Below are 12,513 nucleotides of genomic sequence, written 5' to 3' on the forward strand. Positions count from 1 at the left end.
TTAAACAACATTTAAGAAATCCTGGTCAGTCTTAAAACACTTTAAAAACACTTGGAAGGTTTTAAACATTTAATTTCAAGCAACATATTCAAAAAGAACCTCTCTTCCCAAAACTGACTAAGAAAAATATAAACAAGTTATCTTTAGGTTTTCTGATTTTTTTCTTTATTGCTTGGTCCATGAGATAGGATCTGGTATAGTTTTACCCCAGCTGAACTTCTGGCTTTCCAGCTTTAAATTCTGACCCAAACAAATGTAAACAAAGTTAAGCATTACTCTGTAGAACTGCTTTGGAGGGATGGTTCCAAGAAGATAAGAAGATGCTTCTTTTTACTGTGTTTACTTCACACCTTTTTTTGCAAAACTACTGTGTCTAGAAAAGCCTAGGTGTTGCCCTTAGAAGTCAATGGCACAAACTTTCAGACTTTTATCAAAGTTAAACCTTTCAAGGAGTTATTTCATTTACAAAACAAATTTTGCTGAGAAATTAGTAATTTTATATATTTTTATCTATAATACCTTAGCATGTAAATACAGATGAGAGGAAATGGATGTTTCCTTATTCACAGGAGATAGCATATGATAAAAAATAAGAAGGGATATACATAACACAGTGATTTTATTTTTCTATTAAGATGCTTCAGGAAAAGTAGAGCTGGGACTTAATAGCTTAAATGTGATAAATTTCTCTACCCTGATTTTCTTACAGAAAACATCCATATTTTTGTTTCTAAATTGTAAAAGATAACTGTCAACATTAGTTTTTTCTTAAAACTAATGGTGATTTTTCTCTGCTAATTTTCTAGAGTTATGCTCTATGGGTGAGATCTGTGGTAGTGCATTTGGTCTGTGTAGTAAGGCTCAGGCTTTATGTGTTTATTTTGTTCTTAATTTGGCACGCTGTTAGATGCAGATCTCTTCACTGTTAATGTACATTATATTCTTAAGTCTTTGGTGGCGAGATTTTGCACTGCAATTGCCATGAATTTCCAGGGTTGAGTATGAACAGAAAATGTGGTGATCCACGTTCTGGTCTTGCCAGGAAAAAAAAAAGAGAAAATAATTTTTTTTAACCAAATAGATGCCATGCAGAAAATCTACCACAATTGCTTTTCAGCTTAAAAGGGGAAAATCAGAAGCATTAGAAAGCAAAAAAAAAAAAGGGAACTAAAAGGAGCAGCTGTAGGCTTAAACACTTGAAGGTGTCATGGAGTCTTGCAACGTGTTTAAATATGCAGTGGGGTCTCGGAGTGAATCTAAATCAATTTTAAAAAGGATGTCGCTCTACTTCCACACCTGGAAAAAGCGCTAAACAAGAGTAAATGAGATCTCTTTTAAAAAAAAAATTTAAACTTTAGGAGGGAAATCTAAAGAAGGAAAATATAGGAGAATATAAATTCTGAGGTTGCATGTAAAGCCATAGTATGGGCAAAATAAATGGGAACATTTTTTCCTAAGCAAGTGAGAAACAGGAGTCCAACTAAAGCAAGAGCAAGAGTTCATCAGGTATCAAGGGAGCACTGTGAATAGGTAGGGCAAATGTTTTGAAAGAAACTATGCTAACATTTAGTGAAGGGGAAAAAGTCACCTATCAATTAGTTACTGCTTAAAAGATAAGAAAGAAAAGTAAGATGTAATCATCTGTTGACTTGAAGGAGAATGGTTACTGAAATTTCTGAGGTGTCCCATGGAAATCAGAATGGGTGCAATGTTGTACAGTGTATTCCTGGAGAAGGAAGTTGATAATGAGCTGATAACATTTGTGGGTTATAAACAGTTACGGAGGGCAGTCCAGCCTACAGCCAACTGTGAAGAAATACAGAAGGTTCTCACATTTCTAAGTTGGCAGATGATGATGTAAAGAAGATTGGATTTTGTGTGAATAATTACAAAGTACTGCAGATGGCACATCTGAACATGAGGATATTCTCTAAATTCGCTGTAATCAAATGGAAAAAACATCTTGGAGGCACAGTGGGAAGCTCTTCAATGACAAACACCAGAAATTATTAGAAGGGAAATAATCAAACAGCATGGTGGAACGGCGTGATAAAGCACTGAATAAAATCTGTGATGAATACACATCTGGAGCATTGCATTTCAGTTTTCCTTGTCTTCAAGGAAAATGAACTTTCTTCTGAAGTACTGGATATGTAGAGAGAGATAATTGGATAATCAAGGGTATGAAGTTGTTTCCATAGGAGAAGACATCTAACATCCCCAGTCATGGAGGTGAGATGAAATTAGAACTCACTGTAATAAGTGGAGTAGTAAACAAAAGGGAAATTAAGAAGCTCTGATCTCTTGTTTCTTGCAACAAAAACCAGCAATTTGGTTAGACCATATCAAGCAATGGATGCTAGGGGGTTTTTGAACATTTTTGTAGAAAGCATGCATTTAAATGAAGTGCAGGTTACTGTAGAGAAGAAAACATTCAAAGGCAGGACTCCACAAATTCCTGGAAGTCAAGGTAGTTAGCAGTTAACAATGCTACCATTATATAGGTACAGTTCTCAACAAGGAAAGTCTCTGTTCATTCTAGGAAGCAGGGATGGTTTCCTTAGGAAATGGCTTGTGCTTCTCTTACTCTCTGAGACGCTGTTGTGGGTGTTTGTTGAGGAGAAAGGAAGATGGGCTTGATTTGTATGGCACCGATGCTCTCAAATGTCCAGCGGGACACAAATCAAGCTGCCTTCTTGAGAGGCTGGTATTTGTAGCACAGACAAGGAGATTTTCTGTGCATGGGCTGGGAATGAAGTCTAAGAAAAGAAAAATCCCATGTAAGTGTTAGTGTCTTCTCACTGTGAATTGCAGCGCTAACTGCTGGACAAGGATTGAGCACTCCGTGCCCAGTTGTGCCAAGACTGTGTTAACTGAAGGAGTGACAGCTTTCCACTGGGGATCTGTGGAAAAATTAATTCAAACCTTGCTTGACATATCAAGGCAAATTGTTACTATTCTTACAGCTCACCTGGTGGTCCATGTAGAAACGATGGGAATTTCTCTGCAGGTTCTTCATTAAAACAAGGTTGAGGACTTGATTTTCACAAAGAAATCCCTTCATTGTTGTTTCTTCAAGTGAAAACTGGTGTGATGAATTCTTGAATGTAGAAGTACTTCACCAGTGCCACTTATGACAGGGAAATGCCTGGAAGCTTTGGTTTTGTTTTGCTGCAGTCAACCTGAGGAGCAAAAGTCACCAACAAGCATCAGACAGAGGTGTATACATGCCATGCATTAGCAATATGTGAAGGAGGTGTTTTTTGCATGCCAGTGCATCCATGAATATGTACATGTGCAGATGTATGGATATACATCTCTCAAGTTCAGTCATATTTCCCTGTGGTTAGTCATGTTCAGGTAGCTGTACATACACACACATGCAGATAAAGCAGTGTCTCCTTTGGATGCTTTCATTTGCCCTATTTAATCATGAAAAAATTTGCTTTGTTGCTTCAAAGCCATGATTCATACTGCATTTAAGCCAAGTACACCTCTATCCTCAGCCTTTCACAAAGCTCCCTGATCCCAGTTCCAGCCACACAGAATGTGGAAGAAAATGAGGCAACACTGGTACAGCTCATCCTCTTTCTGAGATCCTTAGGTGCATCCATTGGCTACCATATCGAGCTGTTTGAGACCTTTGTGAACAACCTTTTGTTTTCCAGCTGGCTCAGAGAACAATACAACTTCCAAGAAACCAAGATATTTAGGTGGACGATGTAATGCCTTCAAGCTCATAAGGAACTGCCCCATTTGTGAAAACCGAGAAGTGCAACTACAGCTCATGTTCAAGAATCACTTCTCCTCTTCTGCACTTGTAAATGAGTAGGTTCTTGGCATTACAAGTGTGTTTGGCTGTGTTTTTCTCCTAGGAGATAGTTATAACCCTTGGAGGAAATTCCTTGAGATGGCTGTGGGTCTGAATACAGCTGCTAATTCCAAAAGAATTGCCAGAATGAAAAATGAGATGGTTTTAAGATTTCCCTACTGCAAGGAAACTTGAGAAGCTGTTAAGTTTATGGGAAATCAAACATCTGTATTATTCTTAATGCTGTTTTGAGGTTTTAAAAGCACATTGTGGGCATCCTGCTGCTTTGGTGGGGCAGTCTGCAAGCAGATTTCATAACAAAGCAGCAATCTCCGTAGCCTGTTAGGGGCAGATTAAACTGGACATTGAGGAGAAAAAATGCCAAAACCAAACCAACATGACAAAACCACTAACAATAACAACCAAACCCAGATAAGCAAAAAAACCAACCAAACAAAAACCCATGTTAAGCTGTCTGTTTAGTTACCTTCATCCTTCACAATCAGTAGTCACTGCCTTATAATGAAAGAGTTTGTGATCTCTTGAATTCTTCATAGCTCCATTTTAATTTGGAAAAAAATAGGTCTGTTTAATACATCTGCCCTAACACTGGTAGTGTGTGAGCTGACACTACTCTTATTTAAATGGAGATTGAAGTTGAACATGTTAGCTAAACCTTGTCTGCACTGAGGTCTGCTTCTATGCCTGTCTGCACATCTGTAAAAAACCCTTTAGGTATATGTTAGAAAAATACACATTTTCTGTATATAGGTGTAGTTATAAAATCACGCTCTTTCAAATATGCTTTGAAAGTTTTAATATATAAAAACAAGGGAAAAATTGGGAAGGAAGAACAGACCCCAGAACTTTCAGGTTGCCTTCAGACATCAAAGCGGGACAAAAAGGAGGGGGAAAAAAGCCCTATCAAAACCTATTCTCTTTTTCTTCCTTTGAGGATTAGCTTTGTGCTCAATGCTGCATTTCATGGTTTACCAATTTTTTATTTCTGTACCTAAGCCAGATTAGCATTCACTTTCAGCAAAGTCTCTTATAAATGGGGTTCTTAGCCACAGAGAATACTGAAACATATCATGTTGTCTGAAAAAAAAAACCTGTGACTGCAACAAATAAGCCCTCTAGATAGTATCTCTATACACTGTTAATTAAATTTAGTGGCAAAGTTGTTGAATTAAGGTAATACTAGAGAGATTTCAGGTGCTTGAGTAGATGCTGGCTTTTATGTTCTTAATGTGACTGTGTGGGCAACCAACACACATTTTCACTATTCTATTTCAGGAGCTCTGGGTCTGGTGGATGTTACAGGACACAAAATCCACTGTCCCTTTCTTCGTGTAGTCCTTAAGGACAAAGGCTTTGGGGAATGCCATGTCTGGGAAATGTCACCCTCACTGAGAGCAGATTGTTCAGAGTCTTACCCCAGCACTGCCCGCTGTGTTGGCTTAGGCCACTTGTAAAAGGAGGGAAATTGCTGTTTGGATGAGATCTGTGAAGCCTCTCACTCTTGAAGGGACTTGCTTACCACTAGTAGCAGATACATCACAGGTCAGGATCCCAGAGACTTCATCCTTTAAAACCATAGGGAGCTTGCTTTCCTTCAGAATGATTCAAGTTATTTTTGGTACATCAAACTTTCCAGTGAAAAACACCAGCACAGCATGTTTGATTTTCAAGACAAGGGTGTCTAACCACACTGCAGCTGTACTCAAACTAGAATATTTTCCCTTGTCTTTAGTAATTTGTTGTTTAGTTTTACATTTGTGGTTGAAAAAACTTCATGGCTCTTCAAATTAAATCTTCAAGCAAGCTTATTTTCACTTATCAGAAAAGATTTCCAATTGCTATTAATGGTAAACCTCGCTGGGAAATATATTCATGGGTCAGCAGAGATTTGTTATTTTCTCTTGTTTGTTTGTAAAATTCATGAACTGATTAATTTATTAGGGATTTTTACAGAGCAAATGATGTATGTTCGCACATGCTTTTTTTAAAAACAGGGCTAATCAAGAAATAAACGAAGTGAAATTTGATGATTCTATTCTGAAGTTCTGAAGTAAAAAAGGATGATCTGTCTAGGAGAGCTGGGTGAGGTATAAAGGTATTCCTTCAAACCACAAGCTCTGAAGTACATGGAAACATCTTTTTGTTTTCAAAATGAGTTTCAGGGTTGTGGCAACCCTGTAACTATAGTTGCAGGATAGTAGATGTAAATTGCAATGCTGAAAATAATAGTAATAATTAATTGATCTTTAATTGATAATTAAAGAAAATCCATCTCTCCATTTGGTTCTCACCCTGTGTAACGTACCAAAATTCCTGACTGAACTTGAAATTGTGCTTTCTTAGTTAGCAAGCTTTCTTCCCAAGTTCAAGAATGCACTTTGGACTGTATGTGAGACAGAATTTTGAGATTGCCTTCAGTGAGATCAGCATTTCTTTAATAAATGTATGATTATTCAGGGTGAACTGAGCCACCATACTGGCAATTGCTTTTGTACTTTTGAAAGGGTTGATTTGGGTTTAACATCTAAATAATGACATCACACAGCTCTGCAGTGTTGCACCCTCAGACTTCTAGTGTGGCAATGAGGAACTATCCTCTCCTTATCCTGGTGGCAGATAGCCATGACAATTACCTTAATTTTTTATTGTTTATATGACAAAAGACATGTAGTGTCTTTTTTTGTATTTGGCTCTACATAGACCTCTGGAATCTCTTAAGTATGTGTGTATGAGGACAAGCTTTTAGAGTGAAGAAAAAGAGGAATTTAAGAGGGTTGACTGCATGTAATTAGCTCCCAGTAATGGATCACAGTTCAGGCAGCCAACACCCACAAAGTTACTGTATAGCAAAATCGCTGGAGTCAGCAGGCTTCTGGAAAATACCCACCACTATTGTTTAAATGCTTGTGTTCCAGTATTTTTCCACAATTATTTTTGCTTCTGCAGCCTTGTGTTCGCTCTGTGAGCACCACTGTGGAGGTGATTGTTTTGGGAGGAACGAGCTCTGAACATCCAAGCTGTCCTGAGGGTGTGGAAAAAAGGTCTTTCATGGAAACTACCCCAATTAAAAATATGACAGTACATAATCATGGACCTGAGGAGACCTGACACACATTTCACGCCTGGCCCCTGACTGCCTGAGTAAATAGATGCCATACTTAGCACAGAGAACAAATGGTTTGGGCTGAGAAGGGTGAGTCATTCAAAGCCAAGTTGCTTTTCCTGAAAGCACACAGAAACGCAATGATTAAATAGGCTTTGCATTTGGAAAATCCTGCAGGCAAGTCTTTAATCAGTCTTGAAAAGCTTTCCCATGTGCTGCCAGTGGATTTGTTTTGACACAGCGTGGTGATGGCTCTGGGTACGGCAGTCAGTTTTAGCTGTAGAGGCGGCTGGGTGACGACTGCTCACGTTACGTGAGCTCCGTGTTGGGTGTCTGACGAGCCTGCTCCTTCTGCTGCAGGTGCTGCATTGAGCTCAAGGGAGAACCAGCTTTTCCACACAAACCGAGGAGATGCCTGAGCTGCGTGGGCCGCCTGAATTCAGGGAGAGGGAGCAGATGGCACCCCTCGCTGCAGGCCTGATGCTGCTGCTCCTGATGAACTTGGTTTGAAACACTAGTTCTCATCCCTTGTGGAAAACCACAGTGGTTCGTGACACAGGGACCTCAGCTGTTCCAGCTTCCACACACGTGTGTGTGTGTATGTGTGTGTGTAGTGTGTGTGCAGCAACATTGGACTCAGCTAGGTCTTGCTGGTGGGAGAGCAGAATTTCCGTGCTGGACGTTGTGAGTTACTGTGTGTACAGATGATAATGTTGGATGGCAACAATATCCCTGGGAAGCTCTCTGTGCCCTTGTTGGAGAGTGGGTGGGAGAAGGTCAGAGGGTGCTTGCCATAATCATGTGCTATTGAAGGATTCATATAAGTGGTTCGTGTTTATTCTGTTTTCTGTTTTCTTACTGGTTTAATACTGGAGCCTCTTCTGTAAAAATGAAAGAGTAATTAAATCATTACTTATCAGTAATGCCATAATGTTTCTGCTGTAATGAAGAAGTGCTTAATTACTGTATGTTACATGTCACATCAGAGCCTATCACGTCGCTTTTCTCTGGGAGATTCCCCAGGGAAGGAGTCAGCAAAGTTCTTGGTACATTCCTGCCTGACTGTAGGGCACACAGCTGAGAAAAACACACCTTGTTCACCTGGCAGCTGCACTCAGGGGGGTTCTCTGTGTCTGTCAGAATCAGACTATCCACTCATCTCTCAAACATTGTGCATTTCCACATGTAAGCTTCTTGTTGGAGGAAAGATATTATTCAGGGGGGATGGGTGGAAGATGATGAGAATCTGCGAGTTATGCTCCCAGGGAGAAAAGAGGGGTTGGGGTGGATGAAGCAGAACTTCATTTGAGACAAGGGGTTACAGGAGTAGCTAGAAAAGTCAATAAAGCCCAGAAATTTGGTGATCTGTATATGGGAGAAGCCCTGAACTCTCTGCAGAGAGTGGAGGAATAGGAGGCAGAAGCTGAGGTAAGATGCCTGCCTGGAGAGGATGCTCTGCATGGAGATATGCATTCATTCAGGCAGGTGCTGGGGAGGGAGGGGGAGATGCAGGGAATTCCCCTGTTCAGTTGCCCCAACCCTTGCTGACACCATGCCTTGTTTTCCACCTCCCAAAACACCATTGATCCTTTCTCTGCTCCAGAAAGGCTGTCTGAACTAGGAGATGGATTAGGAGGTTTATGCTTCGGATGGTCAGTTAGCCAGTCCCACCTGGCCTGGCCAGAGTGTTTCTACCTGGACAGCTGGAGCTCCGGAATCCTGGGCTGGTGGAAGGCATCCCAGCACTGGCACTGCTCCTGCTGCGAGGCTGTTTCCCACTGAGTGGAGTGGGGGAGAAAAGGTTCCAGCCTCTCTGGTGGCTGCTGGCTTGGTCTGCCTCTGCCATATTGCTACACCCCACAGCTTTGCTCTTCAGGCTGATACTTGGCTCGTCCCTTCATCAAGGGTTGTTGAGGAGGAAAGATATTTTTCTTTCTAGGAGGTGAATCATAAATAATGTCCATGCTCTGCTTTCCCACTGAAAGGTTTTTAAACCAGCTGCAAGAGCCCTTTGAAACACAAGGAAAATATAGTGTTTGTAATTAAGTCATCCCTTGTACGCTTCTATCTGCTTTGTATGTATTTTTAAAAATTTCTAAGCTGGGACACCACCTACCCTGCTGTAATGTCTGCCTGGGTGAATCCAAAAGTGTAGAGGGTCAGATCCTTACCTGCAGTAGTTTAATGTAATCCCATTAAAATCAAAGGAGCAGTTCTCATTTATCACAGTAAAGGTCCTCTTGCAGAAAGTATTTTTAACTGCCAGCATCCTCCCTGAGCATGAGGGAAAAAAATCCATGGTAATTTGGGGGGACTATTTAGCCAGTCTGCTTAAAAGGTTCTCCTGTTTCAGTTGTGCCTAGGGATTCCTATCAGAGAAAAAGATGCTGATAAAGGAGATGGTTTAGCACAAGTTTAATTCAACATTGACTTAAGCTGTCAGGGCTAAGTAGATCAAGAAGAATAGCACTCAAATTATGACAGCTTCAAGGCTTTGTAGATAAGAGAATCTAATTTTAATTAGGATCTTCACTGGATTTTGGAAAGTTTACATTGTTTCATCAGTGCATAGAAGGACAAGAAGCAACATCATCTCCTCCATCTTAATAGTAAGAGCAAACCTGTCTTTTGTTTTAGCCCAAAGCCCGGGAAGGCCAATATAACTCCTGTTCTTTTTCCTGGAATTATGTGGTTCAATATTATTGTTTCAAAGCTATACTGAAAATGATGCTGCTATACTGCAAGTACAGTAAAACAGACTTTACTAAAAGCAAAATTTTTCTTCAGCTGACTGAAGACATACCTCCCTCCCAGTTTAGAGGTGTCTCCCTCACCCAAGAAGATTTTTAAAAAATTAAGTTAGTTTTAAAATATCAGTCTCAGGCTTTAAGTTAAAAACTTTTAAACCAGAGTTTTATTAAGGTTAGTGTTTATAATGCTAAGATTATGTCACTTGCTCCTATGAGGAATTTATAGGTAATTAGTTTATAAGCAGGCATACTGCACTTAAAAACCCTTGTTTTGCAGGTTTATGTAACTAATTTTCAATACAGTGGCTGTCTCTACCTAAGATCCTTTTCATTGTCAAGGAAATGAGAATTTCTCAGGTCTACTATCACTCTTAATGCTATTAAATGTACTCAAGCACCATGAATGTAAACCTTTGTTGTCTGTTGCCAGCCTCTTCTAGGACCTCATCACTCTTAGATGGGAACAGATAGGAGGCTGGCCTGCTGGGATGCTTGATATCAAAAAAGACTGAGAAACTGCTGTTGAAGTAGAGGAAAATTGTTCAATTTTTAAACAAATATACCTGGGCGAAGCTCACTTTTGAAGGAGAGAATCTGTGGAGCATGATTTGAAAGGTGTTCAGAAAATAGATGGTTCAATTTTATTGTTTCTCTCTTTCTTCTTTTTCACTTTTGCAAATGAAGTCCTGCAAAATTTTACAGCGATTGGAGAAATAGAAAGGTAGTGAATTGCCACAGCCAAATGAGAGGATGCTTAATAAGAGAAAGGAAAGGGGATTTTTTAAGTCAGATTGCTTTAGACTCTGCTAATTTATTTTTGGTGTCTAATTAACTTCAGATAAAAGAGATTGTAAAGTCTTTAATATCAATTTCAGTTCTTCATGAAGATGCAAGGACTTGAACATCCTTGATGCACCCTTTATTAAGCCATGGAAAGTGTGAAAGTCTAAACTCTTGATCTTTCAAATTGATCTAAAGGAGACGAAAACCAAGAAGGTTTTAGCTTTATCCTCTTCATCTGTCCTTGACCCAGCAGCTGTAATTTAGCCACCAAATTGATGGGGAAGAGAAGCTTCATACAAAATATATATCTTCTCTCATGTCAGCTACAATGGAAGGAATATTTGTTGTAGTGGTTTTAATTTCTTTTTATTTCCCAAAGTTTCAAACTGACCTGTGCAGCTCTAAGTATACAGAAACTTAAAAGCAAAATTGCAAAACCTCAAGCAAAAGTCTGATTGAGTTTATAAATCTGGCCTTGATGAGGAGAATTAAGGCTGGATTATTCAGATTGTTTTGGAAGTCAAGGTGATTAAAAATTTCTCTTAAATAAGGAGGCATCCTTTAGCATGTTCTTGAGGAAGATGGAGACTGGAAATGCCTGTTTAGGACGATAGTAAAAGCCAGAAATCAAAGCATCTTTCTTTCATAAAAATAATTTTTCATTTCAGAAGTGCAGAGCAGCCTGGGAGAATGAAGACAAGACCAGGAGCCCTTCTTTTTCTTTTTGTGCTGAGCTTTGGTGCTCACAGATGCTGAGTTGGGGTCTGTGGGGATATTGCTATGGGTGGGGTGAGGATCAAGCAGGTGGGAGCTGCTGTTTCTGGCTCTGTCTGGGGAGAGGGCAAGGTGTGGCTTCGCCAGTTTGGTGGGTTGTCAGCCTGGTCATCAGCAAGAATTTGCACTGCTCCTGCCTGCATGCCTGGAACCTTCCCCACCATGCATGGGTCTGCTGTGGTGCTCACCCAGATCATCTCCCATATGGCCTCCCAGGTGTGGGAGTGTTTGTGGCAAGTGTTTCTTGCCTTTCCACTTTGATTTTTTCCTTCCTGTCAGTCACTGAAGGGAAGATTCAGTCCTCTGTGTCAATGCAGAGCAATGACAGACCCCAGCAGGGCCTAAGGGCTGGGGAGTAATCTGCAGGTATCTCCAGCTCCAAACTCTGCAGAAGAGTTTGTCTTCCCCACTCGTGATTCCCGTAGTGGGAGGAAGTGTGTTTAGATAAGGAGTCTCATGTTTTGAGAGTGCTGTTTTCTACAGGCAATGTGCTGTCTGTATCTTTTGCACGCTGGGCAAGAGGGGCTCTGGCATTGTAAGAGCAAAGCCTAAAGAACTCCTCTAAAACACACATGCAGCTTGCTAGTAACCACTTTCAAAGAGAGGACATCCTGTTTTCTAAGACTATTGCCAGAGGAAAACTGCATTTACTTCAGCATCTTGAGTGAGGATGAAGGGCTCAGAGTATCCAAATTCTTGGTTGCCAATTAGAACTAAAGTTCTTGGTATCAGATATCATATTCTAAGGGAGTATTAATTAATCATCTGGCTGGGAAAGTCTGGCTTTAGAAATATGTGACATACTGAAGTGCTTCCACTTTTGCTCATCAAATTCAGCATGAAGATCAATTTGTGCATCTGCAGCCTCTTCAAAAGTAGCTGACAACAGAATGGCTTGTTTGCTCAGAGACAGACTTCTGTGGCTTGTTACATGATATGGAGTATCTGAGTTCACCTCCTGTCTTGTATTTGCAGTTATCCTAGGAAAAGGAGTTGGGGAAACAACAGGAAACCTTGAGACAGAGTAGGATAAAAAAATATACTCAATTGACAGAATTTTATGATGGAATAAACTGTGTTTTATTTTATCCCCTTATAAGCCCAGCTGTCTAAACTATCTTCACTCACCTGAGACCTGTCAGTGTTGGGAACATCTGCTAAGATGTTCCACTGCTGATGATGGGTATGACATTCAGCAAAACACTTGCAAAATTTGATATATAGGGAGATGCAATATGTTTTTCCTGATCATCCCTATATGCCATTAAAGA

Source organism: Serinus canaria, chromosome 2 (assembly GCF_022539315.1).
Source record: "Serinus canaria isolate serCan28SL12 chromosome 2, serCan2020, whole genome shotgun sequence".
In the NCBI taxonomy this organism is placed as follows: domain Eukaryota; kingdom Metazoa; phylum Chordata; class Aves; order Passeriformes; family Fringillidae; genus Serinus; species Serinus canaria.